Source organism: Pseudonaja textilis, chromosome 3 (genome assembly GCF_049901715.1).
Source record: "Pseudonaja textilis isolate UNSWEBS1 chromosome 3, rPseTex1.2, whole genome shotgun sequence".
Taxonomy (NCBI): Eukaryota; Metazoa; Chordata; class Lepidosauria; order Squamata; family Elapidae; genus Pseudonaja; species Pseudonaja textilis.
Window position 1 is genome coordinate 112,552,570 of NC_141992.1, and position 22,550 is coordinate 112,575,119.

A 22,550-nucleotide genomic window follows, 5' to 3' on the forward strand; every position below is an offset into this window, starting at 1 on the left:
AGTTCAAGTAAATTACATCCACGGCATTTTGCTGATCCATTTATTTTGCCACATTGTCAAAGAATGCAGTAAGATTTGTTTAGCATGATCTGTTTTTTGATAAATCCATGGGGCTTTGATTATAACTTTGCTTGCCTCTAGGTTTTCACAATTCTCTGCTTGATTATCTTTTCCAGAATCTTCCCTGAATTGCTGTCAGGCTGATAGATCTGTCATTTTCTGAATCCCTTTTTCCCTCTTTTTTGAAAATGGGAGCCACATCAGCCCTTTTCCAGTCCTCTAGTAGTTCTCCAGTGCTCCAAGATCTTTGAAACAGTGATGAGATTCAATTTTTTTTACTACTGGTTCTGTGGTGTGGCTTCGTGGGCGTGGCAGGGGAAGGATACTGTAATATCTCCAGTCAGAGGTGGTATTTGCTGGTTCTCTGAACTACTCAAAATTTCCACTACCGGTTCTCCAGAACTGGTCAGAACCTGCTGAATGCCGCCTCTGCTTTGAAAGATATGGTTCAGTGGTTTTGAAATCATTTCTGCTAGCTTTTTCAGAACCTTGGGGTATAATCTGGTGATTTCAACTCATTTAGAATGGACAGGTATTCTCTTACCATTTTATTTCTTACTTTCACTTATATTCGTAATCTGCATTTTAGAGGGTTTTTTTTAATAGGGTGGACTGTTTTTTTCCTTTTGTGTAAAAACAGATGCAAAAAGTGAGTTAAGCAATTCTGCTTTCTCCCTGCTGATTGTCATCTTGCCACTTTCTCCTATTAATGGACCAATCATTTTTTTGACTTTTTTCTTGTTTTCTTTATATGTAGAAAGATGCATTTTCTGTTATTTTTGACATTCGTCAGAAGCCTTAGTTCATTTTCAAACTTAGCTTTCCTGATTTCAATCTGATTAGAGAATTAAGAGAATTAGGCTGATATTGGCTGATACTAATATTCTGCTTTAGTTATGTATCCCTCTTTCCACTTTTTATACTTGTCTCCTTTGTCTTTCAGTTTATCAGAGAGTTCTTTGTGCAACCAAGATTTCTTTTGAGATCACTTATTTTTCTACTTCATTGGTATTGTGCTAGACTGGGCTTTTATAATCTCACTTTTCAAAATTTCACAAGCTTCTTGGGTAGTTTTCCCCTTGAGGATTTTCATCCATGAATTCATCCCAAACTCTTAAGTTTATTGAAATCAGCTCTCCAAGGCTCTAGTTTGACTTTTTCCCCCTGTTCCTTATGTTTGTATAATGTTGAATTCCAATACTGCATGGTCACTCCCCCTCGAGGTTCCTATAACTTCAACTCCTTCTATCATTTCATCTCTGTTAATGAGATGGGCATGTATGCAATGTCACAAAGCACACAGAAAAGGAGCAGAACTTGGGGCATGAAGCTTTCATTTCTCTGATCCCCCTTTCCCGTGAATGCCACTGATTAAATAGGTTATTTTCTTAAGAGTTAATGCTGTCTAGTGATTTAGAAGATAGAGGTCGGAAACCCAGGTTCAAGCTTACAGTTAGTCCTCTAGTTCATTGGGTTCAGTCTTCAGCCTAAGAACCATATAGAATTCCTGAAAGGAAGGATATTGGAGTTGCATAACCCTGGGCCACATTTAGTTCCCCAAAGCTCTAAGAGATCTCTAACAGTTGTAAATTTTTAACATTTAAGATGACATAAAATATTAAACTAGAGGCTCATCATTTCATTATAATTAGCTACAAACATAAGTAAGTATTTCATTTTTATCCCCACCCTGCCTTTTAGGTCTTTGAATTCAGCTCCAGAACGATTAGTTAAGGTCAAAAGTGACTCTCGGACCAGAAAAATCTCACCATTCTTCTATAAGTCATCATCTTTACCTTGAAAAGCAATACTTTGTGAGCTGAAATGGATAGGTTTGTTCTGTATGATTATTTTTCTTTCAGTCTACACCATCTAAGAAATTTCCAATCTCATGCCTATCTGATGTTTCAGAGATAGAACTCTCAAGATGTCCAACCAAATGTCTAGTAATTCTGGTACCACCACACAGCTGCAGTTACCTGGTGGCTGAAATCTCTCTCAGAGGAAAACATACCATTCTTCTTCCATCTTTTGTATTTTCTATTGTGGCCAACTGAGATTGTACATAGGACTATACAAATATGATCTTGGTGTGACTATATATTTGTGTGTGATAGGAGCCTTGAAAATACAGGACGCAATAGTACATTAGCAGCAGCATAATGCTTGCTCAGAGTAGCAGCACACGTTTTATTCTTTTTCTTAATCAAAACTTTGACATCATTTTGTATCAATAATTGAAATATGAATGCAAAGTACAATACTGTACATGCTTAATTGATTCTAAACCCAGCTTAACTCCTCAGTGAAGCTCACTCATTCATTTTATATGGCTGCTCATTTCAAATATATAATTCTGGGTTGTTAATAGAAAAATAGAAAAACAATGAAAGACAAAGTATAATATCTGAGATAAAGCCAACAACACAATCAACATAACCAAGTTCAACCACACAACCTGGACCCCAGGCTCAGCAACACAGTAAACAATTATGGGAATCCACTATTACATTCATGCACCTTGCAAACTGGAACAACGGCAAACTATAGTTTCATAAACTTTTCCTACTTAAATTTTGCCAAATTCTAAGTTCAGTTCAGATGCTAACTCACTGATGCAGGAAACACCATCATTTCACTTAGATTTGGAGCTATTCCATTTGACATATCATCCAAATCTGAATCTTCAGATTTGAATCTTCACACATTTTCCCTATCTGGTAGAACTGGACTAAATCTATAGTCATTTCTTCTTAATAGATGAAAAACACCAGATTTAAGCCAATAATTTTTTTCCTTACTTTTCTAATTTATTGGCAAAATTGGATGAAATTTTGCATTGAACTTTCTATAGAGACCAAAACAGACATGTATTACATGAATAGATTTGAGTTGGAAGCCTTGGGATTTCTGTTGGCCGTCATTAAGCATATGACTTTTAGAAGTATAGGTGCCACATCTTTGATGAAAGAGATCTCATCCACAACAGTACACAGTATTTTTACACAAATTGTATGAGGCTGGAATTAGAGATACATACCTTGTTGCAGACATGAGGCCCATGTTTTGTGTCCTTCTGAACAATGAATCACTGACAAAGCTTCAAGAAGTTCAGACAGAATTAGAATGAATTCAGGATTCATAGAAATCCATCAGCTATCCCTGCATTACATCATACTAGTTTTTAGTCAGCTGCATAAAATTATTGCTTATTAGTGATGCTCAAAATATTACACACAATGTCAACAAGGAAATAGAATTAAAGAATTACTGTGGGATGAATGTCAAATGCTATCAGATGCTAAATGACAGGGCACATTAACTGTCTAATGCTGAAAAATGCTATCTGCCAACACATTAAAAACAAATTTTATATGCAGTTAAAGGTCAATTTTCAATAACATGCAAAAACTTACATACTAGCCAATGCATTGAGATGTCTAGAAGAGAATTTTGAGTGGAGGCATTGAAAGAAAAAATGTTTCTACTCTATGTTGCCCAAGCAATTGTATATGCCCAGCTTGCTTTTTAAAGCTGAAGTTTACCAAATCCCATCTGTGGACACAAGGCAAGCAACTGAGCCTGGCCTGTATTTCCCAAAACAAAAAACTTTATAAAGGAATCTGCTTAATGTATGTGTGGGATTCGTTTGCATTCTATCAGTTAGTTTTTATGAAGGAAAAGTATTTGCATTATCTCTTTGCTCTGTTGAGGCTGGTTCATTCACATGCAGGGATTTTTCAGTCTTGCTCTCCAAGTACTTTGCCTCCCTTTCCTTGTCTGTCTGAATCATTGCTCTCAACAGATTGCTACTCCATCTATATTCTAGAAAATATCCATCTACATTAATAGCTCTTGAGGATAAGAGTAGGTTTCTCAGACAACAGATATTTATCCAAATAGAACTTGCAAGAAGAGTAGGTCATAATGGTCAGTGGTCTTAAAATGGAGAAGCATGGTCAACATTGTTTTCTTTTGTTTTGTTTTTACTGTGTTTGCAAAGAGGAAAATTAGTTGGTCTTGGTTGTTTATCTAATTCACCGGGAAAGATACGATTCCAACCAGATATGAAGGCAGAAACAAGGGTATCTTATCTGCTACTAACTCATGTTTGCAAGATTTTGAATTAGAAATACAGGAAATGTACAGAGGTCACATTACAACTGGTTAAGAGACAATCCAGAACTGTGCGTGCAGCTAATTTCAAAGTCATGAATATATAGAAAATTTCAGGAAATGCAAAGCACTATGGGAAAATCCTGGCTATGTTCATGGGATATTTATATGTAAGACTTCAGCCTAAATCGTCTGTTCATAGTATAATATATAAAAATAAAGTTCAGTACCTTCACAAATTTACACTTCCCAGGAAACCAGAGTAACTTATTTTTTTTATACAGTAATAATTATTTTTAATTTCTTACTATAAGTTCTTAGTAACTTCCACAAACCATGTTTTTTGTTGTTCTTCAGAAATCCATAAACTGCTATCACCCAATTGAAAATTGTAGAGAGAATATCATTATTAAATCAAAAATGGAATGACACAGGATGGTTTGCTGCTATTCCTGTTCCTATGGTATATGCTGATCCTATCTAGATCTTGTTCATCTGTGGTTTACGGCTTTTGTTTTTTTTCTGTCTTTCTTTTAAAAGGCAGTAGCTACTTTTATGCATCATAAATACACAAAATGAATAATTGCACAGATCTTAGGGACTGCTAAAGATTTACACATACTCAAGCAAAGTCTAAAATCTGCAGAGCAAGAGAAAACTGGGTGCCATTTTAAGGAACAGATTTGAAAATAAGTGCTGGTGCTCTAAAATTCTCAGAGTTCTACATTCACACAAGAAGTCTGACAGTACTCAAAACCCTAATCTAGGAATAGTTACATATTTGATGAGCTGAAAGTAAAGCTGCATCTAATGGTGTAATTCTGCTAGAGCACTAAGACATATCTATGCCTAATCAGAATCCATCTCACTTAGAAAATTCCCTTAGCTCTGGTAGTTGCTGGGAGAAGAGAGCAAAGAAGCCATTTCATGGTGCCTTGTCTGTCAGAGGGTTCTGACCCAGTCCTAGGCATTTCCTTAGCAATCTGTGTACATGTGGGAGTATGATGTGAAATCTTGATCTCTGGCTAGCAAATAACTTAGCCCCATGGGGAAAAATGAAGCTGTTGAGGCAGTTCATCATGTTGGTTCCACGTGCAGTTTGGGAGCCCAGAGAGATGGCAATTGGATATATCTTTGTAACATGATTGTGTCTTGGGGGGGTGGGGGGGAATGGTTTCTTTATTGCTTACTAGGAAAAACATTACAACTAGTGATAGAGTCTGAAATGGCATATTTCACCTTTCATTAAAGTGTCAGTTGATGCAGAATTGCATAAAACAATGACAGTATTACCTCTTACTTCTTTTTGTAATATCCTGCTTATAATTGCTTCTTTTTGGAAACATGTATGCCACCCTGAGTTGCACAAAAGTGGAACATAAATCTAACAATATTTTTTAAAAAAAATAAAATAAAATCATTTTGAGGAAGCTAGATTATTTGACCCTTCACAAAGAGTTGGATTGGGCCTTCTGTTTTTAATGATTTTTTTTTAAATCAAAACATTCCTGCATTATGTTTCAAATTAGGATCCTTACAAAAACAATTCCAAAATCTTTGTATTCTTCAACAAGAACTTAGAAGATTTTTTAGACATTTGGTTCCCATCTACGCATCGACCGCTGCTTCGATAGACAAAGTCCTCTTCTTTCCCAAGGCCTGACTCGGCGCCGCCCTCAACTCGGCCGCCCGAATCGTAAACCTACTCTGTTCTAAAGCGAGCCTTTTCCGTTCAGGCTCTTCCAGGGGCAGCCGGGCCCGCCCCCTATGTTATCTTCCCCGCTCCCCGAGGCCTGGAAAAGGCGGGGAGCGTTGGCGAACGTCAAGCCAGCAGCCGCTAATGAGTTAGCCGATTGCGACTTCCAATTAGCCTCCTGGTAATTAAAACGAGCTTATGGCATTAATACTCCGCAGTTCTGCCCAAAGCTTGGACCTGAGCAGGGAATGCGTGCATCGCGGACGTTTGGCTGGGAAAATCCAGTCGCTTTTGCAGGATCTGAAATCAAACAAAGGACTGACTTCAAATGCAAAAGGCACACTCGGCTCGTCCGCTTTCCCTACTCCAGCGGCGGAGCAAAAAGCAGCACGATCTCTGTTCGCGAGACTACTTACGACAGCGCAGGCTGATAAAGCAACTATTTCCCCCTAATTTCAGAGCGGGCAATGGCGGGGGAGAAAAGTCAATAGAGAACTTCCTAGAAAATACGCCAAAGTTGATTTAGACTGTAAACAAGTAAGTCCGCACTACTAGAAAGAAGCAATTTTCACAGCAGGCGAGCTGCGAGAAGAAATAATCGCGATTTGTTCTCTGGAATGGAAAGTGTCTTCCATAGTGCATAAGCGCACCAACGTGCCTACCGTCCCTGTCCTATTGTTTCTTATTTTTCTTATATGTATCCATTTCATGTATTAATAACTATGTTTATACTTATACCTGTTATCTTATAATCGCTTGACAAAATAAAATAAATAAAAAGTGTCCTTTCCACGTCATCCATCACCTTCAGCCAGCATAGCTAACAGTCTGCTACAGTCCAGTCAATGCAAAGGATGCCAGGCTGGGGAAGAATGACAGTTGCTGATGGATTGCGAAGATGTTACTCTAAAAATCGCCACCTCTTGAAAGAAAAAAGAAAAGATGGGGGCAGATGGACCAGGGAAAGGAGTTCTTTCGGCCTTGATCTCTATAGAAGACCCAAGGCATGGTAAAGGCCTTCCAGTTATACCATTCCATCTTTTGTCTTACTCCTTGGAAGTAATATCGTGTTGGGTTTAATCCATTTCCAAAGAAAGCTGAATAGAATGGCAAGGCCTGATGTTACAACTAGAATGGTTTACTTATAGCAATATGAGTGAGCATCTACTCCCAGAATTCTCCAATCAGTTGGCTAGGTAATTCTGGGAGTTAAGTCCAAACATTTTACAAACCATTTTTATATAACACATCCTCGTGATATTGCCTTCATGTCATGATACTGCCTTCCCTAGCCACCAGCAGGGGCAGCTTAAAGTCACTTAGCTGTTCTAGTTTTAAGGTATATTTCTCTTCTTCTGACACAGTTTTGATATGGAGATATCTACATTTCCTTGACAACTGGGTGGAGGGTGGATGATGATCTCAGGGCTGGAATTGGCACTGCTCCTATTAATCATTTAAAGACTTCTGGAAGCACATTCCTTTCCCTCCGGGGCCATTTTACTGAGATACAGTAGAAACTGGACATTTTTTCCCCCACAGAGGTATCTATTTTCCCTTGTGATGACTTCTGGTCCCACGAGAATCCAGAACTGAAATTAGGAATCTCATACCATTTTCTGTAGTCCCAATTATATTAATAATAATCTAAAACTGCACAAATGCCGTTGGAAATGCAAATGAAGTTTTTACACTTTAAGGCAGATACTGGTTGCAGAGAGAGATGAGAAGAGAATGATGGGTAGATCTCAATACATGTAAAAAAAATGACATGATAAAATGCACTTGTGACAGTGGAAATAGGCATTAATCCAGGGGTGGGTTTCAAAAATTTTAGCAAGGAGTTCTCTGCTCGGTTGCTGGGTGGGCGTGGCCTAGTCGGCCTCCTGCACTGGGGGGGCGTTTTTGCCCTCCCCGTGCTCTGGAGGCTTTCTTCGAGCCGTGGGGGGGGGGCGAGAACTTCCGGGAGGCCTGTTTTTTGCCCTCCCCGAACCTCCACACACGCCCTGCACTTACTTGCATCCAAAACAGGCCACGTGGGGATTCCTGGGAGGGGAGGAGTGGGGTGGGCAAGGCCAGCCAGGAGTGGAATTTGGGCGTTCTCCGAACTGCACAGAATCTTAACTAGGGGCTCTCCCGGACCCCTGCGAACCCCTAGCAGCCCACCCCTGCATTAATCCCTATAAGCACAATTTAATAAGGGAAGATCCCAATGTATCTGTGCAAACAAAACACTATGAGATCTCTATTGATCAGACTGCATCCAGACTTGACTAAGCATCAGAAGATAAGTATCTTAGTTGGTTACAACATATGTTATATATCAGGAATTCTCTGATGGGGAGTATATAGTAGAAGATCTGAAAGTATATGCAATATAAGAGGCAATGGAGCAGAATATCTTTTGCCTGCAATTTGAAGAGTTCTATCAATTATATATTTTTACTAAAATTGGGACATATACTTGGCAATTGAGGCAAAGATATCTATTCTATACCATATTGCCAACAGAAGAACTAAAGAATTAACCATGAAGAACTTAAAATGGTTATGATAAGCAAAGCAATTGCCTGACTGCTCTAACTTTGCTGCACTCTGTCTTTAGCATGTCACCACCTGAGAGGAAAAGCAGAGGAGGAATTATTAGTAGATTCTTCTTGGTGATAGTACTTTTATTTTATTTAGAATTTCTTTCCCATTCTTTTCATTTTTTTAATGTAATCACGAATTGTTGATTGCAAAGTTTTCCAAATTATGCTCTGGTAGAAAAAGGATAAGTGGCCCAAAGACCTTAGCAGTATGCTGCTTGAAGCTCCACCAACACCAATCAGGTAAGCACAATAGATTTTTACACTTTGAAGCTACTGCTTGATAATGTCGGAGCTGTCAAACTCCGGGCCCAGGGACCGGATGCATCACGCCAGGTTTAGCGAAAGGGGAGGGGGGGAAAGTACCAATATGTCACGTGACGCAGCCATGATGACATGAGTTTGACACCCCTGCCCTATACTAACAGCACAGAATTAAAGACATCAGAGTCCACAAGGGTGTTTTAAACAGATGAAACCAGCATTCAAAGGGTTTTTAAAAAATGGCCTAGAATGAAGTCCACCTTGGTGGAATTAAGAAAGAATATTGTGATAGTTCTGATGCTGATGTATATTGAAAGTGATAAGTAAAGAACTGCAGGGCAAAATGACCATGTCAATGCCACAAGGAACTAAATTTATTAAAAATCACTAGTGAGGAAAAGGTCCAGGAGTAGAAATTAATTTGGATTCATTATATATAAATAAGATAATTTGTACCTGTAAGGTACACTTTCTACACTCCTTTTCCCAAAATTCTTTTCTGAATGTTTTTTTTGCTGGTCAAATATGTACATTTGTATGTTGCCAGCTTGAATCTACATAGTTTATTTAGCTTCTTTCACAATTTCAGTCTAGTAATTCCAGTTATTTATTAACCCAGTTAGCCAATGGCTCAGTCTTATGTCAGGCTACATTTTCTTTCTGGCGTTTGTCTTTATGTGGATAATATTTTAAAAACAGACTACCACCAATAATTATTTTAACAGGTGCTCTTATTTGTAAGTGGTATACCTCAAATGTTAGGTTCATGGATATTATTTTAAAACAGATTAATAGTTATGCTGATATTTCACATATGTCCTTATTCATTAGCAATAGCCCTCTGAATACTAAAGTCAGAGATATCCCACTAATGAGGTTATTGCAGAGTTGCTTTAATTGTATGCTTCCTAGAAGTATTTGATGATCACACTGAAAGCAGAATTTGGTTGGAATACGGTTCTGTTCTGATTAATATTTTTTCAGGTAAGCTCAGAAATAATCAGGAATCAGCTAAGATGACTAAAACTCAGTGACTGAAGCTCACTGGAACTTTAGCCAGCACTCTTTTAATTTCAGAGTAAAATGGTGGAATGCTCCTTATTTCCTATCCTCTGTGTATATGAAATTAAAGACAAGAGTGAGCCTGTCAGTGCTTGGAATTAGGAACTTCAGAATTTAGTTCCTCTTTGGGCTCAACTAGAGATCTATTATCAGATCCTATTTGGCAAGTGTTGGGACTCCTGGATCACTTTAAATACTTGCATGCAATATTGCACACAGATATGGAGAATAGTGGGATATAATTTTAACCCATTAACCCATGCAAAGTTTAAACTGTGACATAATCTCCTTTTAAAAAGTGCATCTAAATTGGTTTTGGGGTCAATTGGGGCTCTGTCAACGTTATTAATTGGGATCAACTCAGTTCTGAGGGAGCTGCTTTTAAAACTTTTGTCGAATTAACTCTTATTTGTCTACCAAATTTCTACACACCCTATCTCACCTAAGTTACTCTAACATGACTGGTTTACTTCAGAGGATTTTTTGAAAATGCAGTCAACAAGCATTTATTACTGCAGTGGTTCTTAAACTGTTGGCCCAATTACCCTTTTTCTAGTCTTAAATATTGGCTTACCAACTAGTTATTTACAGCCTTTGGGGGTTATGATGGCCATTGTACATGGCCATTGTAAATAGATATGCCACCTTCCCCCTGCAGTCATGTGACTACATGTTGGGCAGGTTAGCCTTTGCTGATTTCCTGCAAGAAAAAAAAAGCCTATTCAAATGAATGGATTCACTTAACAACCATTGCAAAAAAAGACCAGAAAATTACTTCCAGTCATGTGGGTAGCTCAACTTAGGACCATGACAACTTACAACTGTAATTCCAGGCTCCATTATAGTTGTAAATCAGAAGAATTTACAAGGACTAGTTGTAATGTATCCTCCCACTCCTCCCAGCCCCCGCCCCCCCCCCCCAGCTTTGTTGTTTATACAAGCATCTTAATCTGGCAGTCCCAAACTGGATTTTGGATTCACAAATAAGAAATTACAAATTGCTCCATTATCCCTAGGATATGCCCAAATTACCCTCTTAGGGGTAATTATCTACGTTTAAGAAGCACCGTGTCATTAGGTATATTGGGTCCTCATGTGATTACTGCTTCTGAAGTTTCACAGTGGTCAGAGTTTTGGGAAAAATTATCTGTGGTTCCTAAAACAATAATTTTAGCAAGTTCAAGGAAGATGATCTTGATAAGTTATTTCTGTGGCCTTGAATAATATCTCCAGTCTTGTAGACCAATAGAGATTTGAATTAAACAGTGCAAAATTTATTTCCTTTAATCTTAACATTTTACTAATAAAACAAAAAATGTGTTCCATGCATACTGAATGCCTCAAAGAACATTCAAGAAGTAACTACTTACAATCACCCTACTGTTAAATATGTAATTTAGTAGTTGAAATATTAACTCATATGGTTTGAGGTTATCCTATTATTAAACAGACATCAACAGGATTGTTAGCATGACTCTGGGTCAAGCAGCGTGTTAAGGATTCATGTTCCTTTTGTCTATATTCCCAGTATCAAGAATTACAGATTCTTCAGGCACAAAGGTTCGCTAAAAAAATTATACAACATTGGAAAGAGAAATCTATATGTGATATGTAACAATGGATTATCAGAATGATAACATGTGAATTAATATTTTCATCTAAGAAGCAAGGCTTTTAAATGCCATAACATTTTTATTTATTCTATTTATAATCTCCAGTCCCTCTTTTTCTTTTAAAATTGCTTTTTTGTTTTACAATTGCTAAGCTTACCTGTTCTGAGATGTGTTGCTCCTTTCATACTGTTATATGTACTGTATTTTTTTTTTTTAGTTTGGTATTATCAGTTAACATTTTTTAAAGAGTGGACTAAGTTAGGATATATCTAGTGGGTGTTAGTAGCATTCAAATGCATGAGGCACTACTTGCAGTCTCAAGTAAGAAAGCATGGACAAGAGACTGATTTTCTTGTTCTTCCTATCTGTAACAAGAGGTCATAAAGATCCAACATATAATACGCTATGTAAAAGATTTAACAGTTCCACTCAATCTAATTTGACAGATAAATTAAATTAAATTCAGGTATAAATCACTGTCATGCATTAAAACACTTGAGGCTGAGTCTCCTGAGAACAGTTAAGGAGAAATCAGAGAGTGGGTGGAAGTAAATAGACACTGTGTATAACTGAATTAGCTGAATTGAAGATTCCAGATTCTGGTAACTGGGGGAGGTGCTCTCCTACAGTAGCATGTGACAAGCGCCTTGAATTCTGCACACAGCAGAGCCAGCGTTCTAGATGTATTGTGCTATAAACTAAACTGAAATAAAAGGAGTACTGCATAAAAATTGGCTTTGGGCAATCCCAGCAAACTTTTGCAGAAGTTCCTGGTCTGATTCTGGCATCTTCACATAGGCAGGGGAAAAAACAGGCCTGAAGCCCCTAGAGCAGGGGTCTCAAACTCGCAGCCCATGGGCCAATTGCGGCCCGCAGGACGATATTCTGTGGCCCCCACCGTGATATGAAAGTATAATATTAGTGTGGCCCGCAGGGGGAATGGACCTCTGAAGGAAGTCCCGCCAGCCGTTCCTCGTTGTGGCTTCTTCTCTACCCTGAACTTTAATAAGTCCAAGTACAGGTCCAGACTTACTGATGATCATCTTCATCAGGGTCTCAAGTGCCTCCTCTCTCAAGCCAAATGTGGCTCAGATATGTGAGAGGAAGCGTTGTCAAGTCTCTGGCAGCAAGGAGTAAGCTGGAGAAGCCATGTTCTGAGGAACTGTTCATGATCTCCATTCAGTGTTCCATTCATGTGTTCAGGACAGTTCATGTATTGGAGAAATCATTAACTGTTGATGACATTTGAGGATATTTTTTTAACAACGTTTTTTGTGGAATCCCTTATGCGGCCCAGCCTCACCCAGACTCTGCCTCCAGCGGCCCCCAGGTAAATTGAGTTTGAGACCCCTGCCCTAGAGAGTTGCTGGCTGTCAGCGCCATGTTGTTGTTTTAATAAATTGACTACTTTTTTAAAGACATAATTATCTTTAATTCAAGAGTCTTCATAAATCATTGATGGCAGATACTATCTTCCAGGAAGCATTCCTTCTAAAACTGCTGCTCTTTTAGCATGTACATCAGAACAAACTATAAATAAATAACTAAATAGATGCATATGCCTTCTCTATAAAAGTAATACTCTCTGAGTTCAGAATTAGTGTTTTATTTTTGTGTAAATTCAGTCCACTATCTATTGTTTCTAATGCTTTCTTGCAATTATATTTAATGTGTGGCCATCATTTTTCTTCTTTCTCCGTTATTCCCCGTGTCCTTTCCCTTTGTCAAAGTTTAGGCATTAAGAAATATATGGGTTTACATCAGGGACTTGGACTGTGTACCTGTATTTTTAAGTCTTCATATTGTAAAAAAATATGATGAAGCAATATGTTTCTATGTAGGTCTTCATTTTGCAATAAGCTTAAGGGCTGAATTAATCCTATATTGAAATTAAATGGATATTACATGGATCCAAAACTGTTTCAATTTGTCTAAATCTTAAGGTTACTATTACAGATGCATTTGTAAAATAGGAAGGATTCAATAATGAATTATTTTCAACATGAAATAATATTTTAGGGAAGTTATCACAATCAATATAGAATGGACATTCTATTATTCCCCTATCCATATCTGCCCCAAAGTCCAAGCCTAGGAAGTTCAATGAGGATTGTCCCTATATAATCCTGTAATTATGTATCTTAATTCATCGCTATTCCAGAAACAAGCATGATCCAAAGTTAAGCATCCTGCTAGTTTTATGGAAGCTGGAGGAAGTAGGCAATACACTAGTAAAATCTTTACCAAATAATCCTTGCATATTGTTGGAATTCTTAAAGGGAGATAATATTGTTGGAATTCTTAAATGGGAGATAATGCTTACACAGACACATCCTTCAACATCACAATTAGAGTGAATCCCAATCACTAAACTGTTGGTTGTATAATTTATTGGAAAGCATTTTTTTTATTGGCTATCTTAAATTTTAGTTGTCTTTCTGTTTTTAGAACATTGATCATGTTGATCTAATAATTCTTACTATAGAGGCTCATAAAGAATAACAGACCATTTCTGTATTCCAAACATTAGAACAACTCTCTACCACTAAACCAATATTGTCTTAACAAGTAACTTTTCAACTAAAGTAAGCTTTAGAGGGAAGTCTGATCCAAAATAGTGCAACTTAATACTAAACGGGAACTAGCAAAAACTGAAAATAATGACAGTGTCAATGTTTATTCAAAAATAAAACATATCTTTTTAATTTTTCCACATTGTGTTAACAGCCACAGCAAATAAACCCAACAATAATGAAAGAGTGCTTGCTACCTGCATCTGATCCTGGAATCCACTTTATCAGATTGGGTATTTGACCCAATAAACTGGTTTCCTGCCTCCAGCTTAGGCAGTGATATATTACTCCTTTAAGTTTTTTCTTACCTTTTGGTGATCTCTTCAAATTTTATTTAAGGTCAGAGAAAAAAAAAATCCCTGGCCTATAAATATGTAAGTGAAAGAGTTAAGCAATGTCCATAGTTTCACTTAGTTAAATTAAGAGACTTCAGTATGCCTTATTTGAAACATGCAATTTTCTTTCTTTTTATGGATTATTTAAGTACAACATTTCTTCTGACTGTGCCTGCTTTGTAAAACCGTCTTTTCAAAATCCCGCAGGCAAAACTTCAATAATATATTTCAACTGGAGCTCCATAAGCTGATACCTCTAAATTGTTCTTGCCTTTGTTTTCAATTGGATTTGCATTTTTTTCTGAAATAGTTAACATTCAATTTCATGCTTGGTTTCTACAGTAAACATTGAGGCTTTTTGTCATTGCCTCACTGCATTCCCTGTCTTGAACCAATAACAAATAGGTTTTTCTGAGAAGTTGTACCGGGTGTCTCAGACAGTGCTATTGATAAGCTGCTCCTGGCAATAGTTTTGGAAATTAAAATAAAATTCCTCTGAACCAAGACTTGTCTTCCTCTCAAGTCCCTCAAAGTCCTTCAAAACAGTGGTCTTTAGGCTGATGCTGGCTCACACACATTCTAAAGCTCAGCCTGACTTGAGCTAATTGGGACAAGTTAGTCTTCTAAATGCTTTTTGACAATAAGCAGGTCTTCAGATTAGTGGGAAATAGCTGGGCGAATGCTCCAATCAAGTGACATATGCAGTCAACTATATAGCAGTGCCCAAATAGTCCCTTAATATCACCTCAACTAACCAGCCAATTCTGGGGTCCTCCACCAACACAACCCTCACCCAGCAAGGCTTTTGGAGGAATAGCACTTGGAGGCAACTTCTCTGAACAGCATCAAGGTACTGGGGAGGAGTTGAAGTAGCAGCCTGACCAACAACTTTTCCCTATCAACAATGCATGAAGGAGGATCTTGGGAGAGAATAAGCCTGGTTGTTGAGATTGGTTACTGTTGAATTTGTCATTTTGGAGAGGTATGACTTCTGAGTGTCCAAAACAAGGTTGTCAAAACTCGTATTGTCAGTGTTGTCACGTGACATATCACAATTCCCGCCCCCTTTGCTAAACTGGGTGTGGGCATGGCCAGCACATAATGCATCTGGCCCATGGGCTATGAGTTTGACATGGTCTGTGAGTTTGAGATGGAGGCATGGAGGTCAGAGTTTGAGTACTCAGTAAGGACAGCTATTCTCAGTTGGGCCTCCCTTTATGATTATCAGGAGTTCCATGTATGTAATTTGCTTCAAAGCTCTTACATTTGTGGCAATGGTGAGATTCAAAAACTTTTACTACCAGTTCTGTGAGCATGGCTTGGTGGGCGTTGCATGGCTTGGTGGGTGTGGCAGGGGAAGGTTACTGCAAAATCCCCATTCCCTCCCCACCCCACTAACCTGCTTTCCAGCTCTGTTCTCCTGTGCAGGGCAACAAAAGAAGACCCAGCCGATCAGCTGGGACTCGGGAGGCAGAGAATAGATGGGGGCAGGGCCAGTCAGAGGTGGTATTTGCCGGTTCTCTGAACTACTCAGAATTTCCACTACTTCTCCAGAACAGATCAGAATCTGCTGAATATCACCTCTGATTTGTGGCCTTCCTTCACATCAAATCATGCCAAATGAAGACTTTTTTATCTTTTAGTTTTAGTTTAGATGATGGAATCTTTTAGTTCCATCATCTGGGAAATACGGCAGTTTTCTTGCTCATCACTCTTGCAAACACAAAACACTCCTCTTAGGAGTTCACTGTAATGCATTTATTTAGAAGGCATCTTAAAATAGTTCTAATTCTTTGAGGAAGAGATTCTTGGCATAGTCTTAAGCCTGTTCCTTGGCATCAGTGTCTTGTCTGAAACTCTGGAGAACCTGCAGATATATGGGAGCCCCACCGAGTTATATGGGCTACTGCTTGATCTAATGCAATCTTGTGTCACTCTCTGACTGGGTACACATATCACCTTACTTAACACATCATTTAATTTTTGTGTCGGATGAATCTAATTACTATGGGTTATTCAGCAAACCGAAATATTCCTCTATGGCTTCATGAAATATGTAAATCAACCCAATGACAGAAACTAGACTGAATTTTTTATACATTTAAATCAGTGTGACTGAATTCCATAATTTGTATCTTTGTTAGTAGTTTTGCAATCAAAGCTTGTGATACAACAGAAATTAAACATTATGGCTTTTTTACCATCAATGGAACTCATCGCTACTTGCAAAAAGATAAGCACAAATCATTCTCTTACCCCTTCTCTTACCTTCCTGTTTTCTTTCCAAGTTTTGGCTTCACTTTTGTTCCTTGGGAGTCTAGGCAAGATTTAAGGCTAAGAAATTCCTTCCAAGAGTGAATCAAAGATCTTTGTTTCAGAGAATTGTTTAATTCTGCAAAACCATGACTCATCAAAAGCCTTGACCCAGAAAAACATCTGGATCTCTATCATCTGCCCCTCTCCAAGGTGCAGTAGGAATAGCATCCACCTTTCCAATCAACAGAAGGGAAACCTGAAGCACTGAAGATAACCTTGAGGCAAATCTACTAGCACTCTGGTTCAGCAGGCCAAAATTTCTTAGGATGACATAGGCATTTCTGTTGTTTAAACCTGGCCACAGTGCATTTGGCAGGACTTCAGAAGGACTGGCGGGTCTGTTAAGATTGGGGGAGGGATATTACAAAATTTGTGCAGAAAGATCTTTTAAAAAAATTAAAATGTGAAGACATTTTTAAAATAATTTTATTGGGGGTCATGCCTGTTCAAAAATTCTCAGTTCATAGTGCAATTATTACTAATAACCGTCTAAACTGATGCGGTCGCATAAATAATTATGAGTTCAAAATAATCTTACTAATGTTTGTGTAGTTTGCAAATTCTTCTAAAGATACAGCCAATTTGGTCTAGTGGTTAAGGCTCCAAGCTAGAAAGTGAAAGATCGTGGGTTCAAGTTCCACTTAAGCCATGGAAATCAACTGGGTGATTTTTGGCCAGGCACTCGCTTTCAGCCCAATTTACCTCATAGGATTGTTGTGGGGAACATGGTTCGTTGGATAGTTTGCTGCTTTAAATTATTTGTATTAACAGCTTTAATATTAAAACGCAGGAGCGGTCCGGGAAGAAATGAAATGAATTTTTGTAATTTAGGCTGGCAAAATTGGGTCATGTCTAAATCTCTGGGATTGCAGCTCAGCTCTGCAGAATTTCGCCGGCTTCTCTGAAATCGCCGCAAACGCGGCTGCACAGGCCCGCAGGCGCCTGCACCCGCTCAGCGCTTGCCTTGGAAGTCAGCTCGAGGCCTCCTGAACTTAACACCTCGTTCAGGGACAGCCAGCCGCCAGGGCTCCGGGCCCGCCCGCCTGCCTCGACCCTTGCCCTCCGTCGCCTGTGCCCAGAATTCTCCCCGAGACGCTGCAGGAGCGACGTCCGAGATAAGCGAGGTGCTCGCTCGCTGGAAGTGGCTCCGTGGGGCGGAAGGCAACTTATCGGCCTTGTTTACCAAGTAAGGGGTGGAATCTAAAAGGCGCCCTCTCCACTATCAATGGAGCCTCACCTCAGGTTACCGAGTTGAGTTCCCTAAATGATCTGGCAGCAGATAACTGCAGGTTGCAGGCACTTGAAATAAACAGCTTCCAGCGGCTTGGCATCTTATCCTTGAGCTTTGGAGCAGATTTCATTGGCTGTTCCACGGTGAAAACTGCAGGGAGGGAAGCCACTCGCGCCCGGGGAGGAAAAACTCTGACCTCAAAAAGCGGTGCTCCGGGACCTTCGCACCTGCTCCGAGGTAAGAATAGGATTGCAGCCTCCATGAACACCTCCAGTTAAAAAAAAACTGGGAAGAAATCAGTCTGCTCTCCTTAAGTGAACCCACATCTTGTTTACTTCGGATTAGGGTCACAAACACGGTTGGGAGATCACAGCCTAACATCAAGTTCTTTCTCTCCCTAGATATTTCAGCCTCTAAATGATTACTGCAACCCAAATGCACAATCAGTGACCTCTGTATAACTAACACCAGGGATTATGTCCAAGAAGTTAAATTCAAACCTGATTTATGGCTTGTCCAAAGGCAACACTGCAGGTTTGAGAGAGATATAGCAATGAGACTTTATTTTACATTATAGAAATAAATTATATAACTCATCATCCTTAAATGCTTGGAACCTAGATCCCTTTGTGCCTAAATCATGTCCCCCCCCCCAAAGGAATCTATTTAGTGGAAGAGGGTTTCTTGTAATACCTGATGCTAGACATTAGAAAACTGCAACTTCTAATATCTGATGCTAGATATTAGAAAATTGCAAATTATTACTACACTGAATTATTGTCTATTTTGAAAGCCAAAAATTACAAAGATATATTGCAAATATGCTTCATTTTAAGCCACATATTATATAAATTTTAGATTTATATTTACCAACTGAGCAATCTTTTGAATGTTCCTATGAATAAAAAATTAGGATGAAAATTCTTCTGGGATAGAGAATCCAGATTTTGTTGGAGATCAATGGAAATTGGAAAACACATGCTTCTCAGTCATAATTTGTGTGTGTGTGCGTGTGCTCAGTCATCAGATAGATAGATAGATAGATAGATAGATAGATAGACAGACAGACAGACAGACAGATTATAAATAATGCTTATATTTTTCTTTAAAAATTTATTTTACTGAAGTATTCAGAGCTCTCATTAGCTCTTTGGCTTTGACATACCAGACTTGTATCACAAAAGTTGGCAAGCTAATACTTACATAAAAGAAAAAGATCCTTCTAAAAACAATAATTATGAAAACAAAAACATTTTCAATCAAATGCTGTTTTCTAGTTACCTGAACCTCTTGCCGCCCTGCCTTCATCTTAACTGTTTTTAAACCTGGCTGTCTTTATTGTCTGCAGGCCATTTGCTCAATGGAAGGCCCTGCAGACTTCTGATTAGACACACTATGAAGTGACCAGCCTTTTAAAGCACCAGGGACACCCATAATTCCTAGCAGTTGGAATTTTCCCACTCAGCTTGGAAATATCTGGAAGAAAAACCTGGAAACAGCAAGCCATACACTTGAGAAAATAAAGAGGATTTTAAAAGATTCAAAAGCAGAAATGCATGTTTCCACTGGTCTCTATAACTGGAAATATAATTATGGTAGTAATAATGCTAGACATTCAATTACAAAGGTATTTTTAAAGCCTGTGGACCTTATTTAATTGGCAGTCGTATAAGTTTCAATAAGCATGTCCCATTAAGTTCAAGCATTTTTCTGACTAAATTTTATGCCCATAATTTGCACTCATGCATTTCTTGCATATTATTCCTTAGACTTAAATGCTGGTATATTCTTCCTGTTACTACACTCAGATTAGTCCCACATGCCATTTTGGGATGATATCATATCTAATAAAAAGAACTCTGGTTCCATGAAAGTTCATCTTATTGTTATATTAGCCTTTAAGGTGCCACAGAGGTTTTTTGCTGTGCCAATTTGGCTGCAGTGCCACTATAATCTAGACTTCACTCTTGTTCAGACTTTAAGTAATCCTCTTAAACACCATAGAGCCATTGGTGATTGTTTTCTTGGCTTCTGAAACAAACCTTCTGGGTTCTTAAATCTGTGTCAGACCTCCATTTGTGGTTGGCATCTCTTTCCATATAAATCTATGATTATAGAAAAAGTAAATTAAAGATTTTTCAAAAGAAATTCCAGGCATATTTTTTTTTTAAAAACCCTCTGAGATTAGTAGTTTAATCCCAGATAAATGGATTTTGGCTTGCTGCCAATATTCTCAATATGCAGGAAATATGTTAGGAAAGAAATTAAGGAAAAGAACATGTGGTGGATGAATTATATTTTACAGGTAAAGAAGCTTATGGACTTGATTTAAACTTAAAATATTACTTAGAAATTATTAAAGATTTTTGTGGCATATTCTTTCAAATTAATTCAGGTAATATAGCTCAGAAGTTTACAGTTGCAGTACAAATGGAGAGCAAGGTAAGAAGAGATCCATAAAACAACCCAGAATCTTTGTGATGAGCCAGTTTACCCATTGTGAAGCAAGAATGTTAATTAAAAGAGCAAGACTTATAATTTACAAGTATGGAAAGCAATCTAAATGAACTTCTGAGTAAATATGTTGCCTGCAACTCTTACCATAATCCAAAAACCCAATTTGGAAGGGTCATAAACATTTAATTTCAAATAGGCCTGCGATTCCCACCACTAATTCTTTAGCTGAACTCTGCAGCTGTTCCTTTAACAATAGCAAGATCTGCCACAATGAGAGAGATTAATAGCTTGCTCTAGATCAAGTTGTTGTAGAGGTATATCTCTAGTGGTTGAAGAACTGGCAATCAATTAAAAGAAAGATTCAGGGCTGGAGAGAGAAGAAGGGGTGAAGAATGAGGCCTGTGATTACTTCTTAGAAAATGGAGTTGCTCTGTTATTTAAGGGCTGATATGATATAACCTTTTTTCTGTGGGAGAACAATTTTCTATTTAAATGTTAACCTATCAAATGATTTAGAAAATAGAATGATGTCAATATCCAAATGTAATAAAATGTAACCCCTGCTTTTAGAACTGGTGGTATTTGTATTCCTTAATTATTGTTTCTGGTCAAGTAGTATATTTTTATTATACAGTACATACATGCAGATATTTATTTTTGCATGTATTGGCATGCATACTCTTTCATTTATTGTTTGTATTTTCTGTCTTATTAAATTAATCAAACCAATTGTCCATAAGTATCAATGAAATTAAATTGCCTGTTGACTCTGTTGCAAAGCTTAAATGATCAGAGGAAGGCTCAAGATTCTAAAAGAAGACAAGTGTTACTTTTATTTTGCAAACATGAATGACTTTTATTGATTTTCTTAATCAAAAATAAAAACTTAATCCAAAAGCACATAACTCCAACCCACACTCTATTCCCAACTAAGAGTTCAGATTGAAATCTTTTTGTTCTAACTATACTTATAGCTGAAAACAAGGATGCTTACTTTCCAGTGAGCATAATAGGTATGATCAGATTAGCCAGCTGTCCATAGAACTAGTGCAATGAGATTAAAGCACTTTAGGTCTTGGCAATAACAAAGATGTATTCATTTTTATATTAATCACATCCACATGAATATTTCCCCTTTGTTTTACATAATTATAAATAAAGCATTAAGACAAGATCAGAGAATGTCCATGCTCTCCCCCCAAAAATACTGGAATCAAAAGCAATGTGCTTTTAAATTTCCCCATACTGTTGTTAATTGGTCTGTCAAACAGGTAACAGCAAGAGCTTGTAGAAGGGCACAGGATGTTTCTCCAAGTTGAATATTTATTCATCGGAAGATTAAACGTTGCCGAGGTAGTTAAACTGGGAAGGAAAGTGATTCCACCCCCCTATAATCAAGCCTCCTTTTATGAAGTTTCTAGATTAATATTAGGAGGGAAGAAGCCAGGGGATTCCTGCTTGAACTGCAGGATTAGGAATATTTCTAGAATAAAGAAGAGGGTGTGAATTGACTTTAGTTTGCAAGCATCTAAAGCGGAATTACAGCTTGTAAAATAGGTCTCCATCAGTCTCCCGGGAGACGACTCGGCTCGACTTGGGTGTTCCAGCTCCTTGTTCTCTATCTCGATAATTAGTCCCATCTCAGCTCCAAATGTGTCTTCTCCACCCGCTTGACCGCCCCCCTCCCCACACACATAGGCATACGCTCTCTTATCCCCAATAAATGTTGCTTGGTCCCCAAATTCCTTACATTTCTGAAGTCCTGCCGGACGCGGTCTCTTTGTAATGGGATTGTGCAGGACCTAAATGTTGGGGACAACCCCAAATGCCATCTTTTCGGCCGTCGGAGCTCCTTTTAAGAAGGAAAAGAAAGTTTGGAGTGTGACTTTCTTATCGACGTGGGGGAAATGTCCTTTGCTTTGTGCTTTGATGTCTGGTTGTCTTTCAGCCGGTCCTTGCATGTCATTACCAGGCTCACAACAGAGAAGGGGGTGGAGCGGGATTTTTGGGGAAGGGAAGTAAAGGGGGAAAAGACGAGAAGAAAACAAGGGCAGACAATTAGATGATTTCTGCCCTTCTGTTGCAACTTTGAATAGAGGAATTCGGCACAGAGAAGCAACGCGGCGGCTCCATTCTTAACAGAGCGTACACAGGCGGCTCAGGGAGCGGGAGGTTATTATTTGTTTCTACTCCAGGCCTTCTCTTTGGACAACGCTGCCTTTGGAACAAGGCTCCGTAT

The 22,550-nt window shown here is 38.4% G+C and overlaps 1 long non-coding RNA gene across 1 annotated transcript in view; it reads right to left on the reverse strand.

Annotated features, from left to right (window-relative positions):
* The window catches only part of LOC148126290 (uncharacterized), a 38,270-nt gene that overhangs the window by 10,894 nt on the left and 4,826 nt on the right, over positions 1–22,550 (reverse strand). The window contains exons 4-5 of the long non-coding RNA XR_015743061.1: positions 3,101–3,160; positions 1,512–1,567 (exon numbers count right to left, since the gene is read on the reverse strand). This is a non-coding gene — a long non-coding RNA (uncharacterized LOC148126290). The remainder of the gene's footprint in view (positions 1–1,511; positions 1,568–3,100; positions 3,161–22,550) is intronic.